This window comes from Erpetoichthys calabaricus, chromosome 3 (genome assembly GCF_900747795.2).
Source record: "Erpetoichthys calabaricus chromosome 3, fErpCal1.3, whole genome shotgun sequence".
Taxonomy (NCBI): Eukaryota; Metazoa; Chordata; class Cladistia; order Polypteriformes; family Polypteridae; genus Erpetoichthys; species Erpetoichthys calabaricus.
In genome coordinates, this window is record NC_041396.2 from 239,537,164 (window position 1) to 239,539,660 (window position 2,497).

The window sequence follows — 2,497 nt, forward strand, 5'->3', positions numbered from 1 at the left end:
TATTTTGAGTCTATGTACAGCTGAAAGCTCTAGAGGAGTGTGTAGGATACTGTGATTGAAGTTTTCATTTTTACGAAAAACATTACAACAGTTTTTAATATCTGCCTCTTTTTAGGCCTTGCTGTTACAGGACATTACTTTGGGTAAGTTATCTAGTTATTGTCATTCTCATGAGAATGATGAATGACAATAATTAACACATCTTGGACAGCTAGCCTCTGTCATGTGTATGCAGGAAGATGTCATCTACATTCCTTTGAAGTAAGTATCTGAATTGTGTTTTAGACAGCGGCAACTAATCTAAAGATCCACAAATTATGTAGCCATTGTTCTTTTAAATCCACACCTTTATCAATTAAAAAATCTAAACATATTTGATGTCTGCTAAATGTATAGACCTGAACAAATGGATTTAAAAAAAAATCAGATGAGTTTCAATGTAACTGTTGTGACTGAAGGATCATTACTATAGAATCGGAAAACAGTGCACAATAATGTCAAAACCAATGCTTACTCATAGTGAAATGTTTACTGCTCTTTTATTTATGAACTTATATGAACTTATATCTCTTTACGTGTGCTTTCCACTTTCCACTATTACATTTACTTTAATCTTTCATATTGCCAAGAATAACAAAATTACAATTACAAGATGCAATATGTGTATCTATTAAAGTCCAATTAGAATTCTTTAATATGAATTTTTACAGTTAAAGTGCAGATCATTCTTCTTTAAATTTGTAGCTAGGACAAACTGCATTGTAAAAAAAAATCCTTGGCTCACAAACAACAAAACAGAGAGAAGCAAAGCATCTTTTTAATTATCTGGAACATTCTGTGACTCTGAAAAGTACAGGCAGCTCCAGAGCTGCCCATGAGACCTGAACCTCTGTGAAGCTGCAGGAGGCTTGAGGCGCAATGACGCTGGAGCTGCCAAACGACAATGACAACAATGCCAGTACTTCCTGTGCCCAAACATTGCTTCTGGTGAGTACTTCTGGCTCAAGCAGAAAAATCCAAAGACAGGGGACTCACAAATGGCTCACCTCGACAGCACCCTTGAAACCAAAAAGAATAGCCCTATGGAACCATAACATTTATTCTACCCTTTGAGTATCCAAATGAGGACTCACCAGATAAGATGATGGCCTTCTCAGCATACGGAAAAGCAACATTAGCACAGGAGACAGTCTACCAGTGCCATTCGCTCACCCTGGCTTGCCAATGTGGAAAGGCAATGATAACCATTTTGACCATTATGCCCCCATAGGGAACTGCCAACTATCCGTTCTGGAATCCCAGCACTGCTGGATATTCTGTGACATTGAGACCATATATTATGGTGCCTCCTCCCAGGTTAGGGAACAGAGTCCAGAGTCCAGTAAACGATTACAGAGCTTGTGTCACTGTTGAAAGACGGCTTTCAAAGATTGCTACAATCTAATAAGAACACAAAAGAGCATATAATTGAACTAATTTTGTAGGAACAACATTTGCAGGTTTTGGGTTTGGAGTTATAGGCAAGGCTCCAGGGGCGCACACACAGAAGGTACAGAAGGTGGCACAGAGAAGATGAACGGTCCTTCAGATGACAAGTAAGCTGACAGTGCCAAATCAAGTTACATCATGGGTTGATAGTGAATATGTTTCTCATCTGTCTCCAAAAGCACCTGACTCCACAAAAGGAAAGGAAAAAGCAAAGAATGAATGTTATGTATAGAGAAGGTTGGCCCAGTCAGAAAAATCAGCAGGCTGCGAAAATAGGTTAAGCTATGTGGAACACCAGAATTCCATGCCTAAGGACATGAGACCCTGTAAACGTCGTGACTCTGGGTTGCATGTCTGTTTTGACAAAAGTTAGGATTCCTGACAGATTTTATATTATTTCAATCTTGGAAGATGTGCGTGCAATTCACCTCTTTAAGTTAAATGACCACATACTTTGCAAAAACTGAAGAATAGTTTATAGTGTAAATGACTAAATTCTATTCCTTGTTTAAGATATTCATTAAAAGGTCCATGAGCGGATCTCTCACCTGCCCTGCCCTGCAGGCAGTCTTTGTGTTGTGAGATATAGGATGCTCAAGCTCCAGTAACAGCAAAGAGGTCATTTAAATCACAGTTAAACTAAAATCCCTAATTGTAAGCATTACTGCTTAATTTTACATTTACTTGTTTGGTTTAATGACTTGTAACATTTGAGATACAATTGGTTACATTTCTTTTGTTTTTCCAATTGGAGCCACAACCAGGTGAAGTGACTAGCTCCTATGTAGGACCAGCAAATAAAATGCTCAAGTGCTTTCAGCTGTACAGACATTCAAAATAAAATAATCTGTCTTCAAAATTTCAAACCCATTTCTAAACCAATCTTTATCTAACTGGTCAGTTCACAGTAACCTTCAGTAACTCCAGTAACTATTCATTCCTCACAGGTGGCGCAGTGGTAGTGCTGCTGCTTTGCAGTAAGGAGACTGTGGAAGATTGTGGGTTCGCT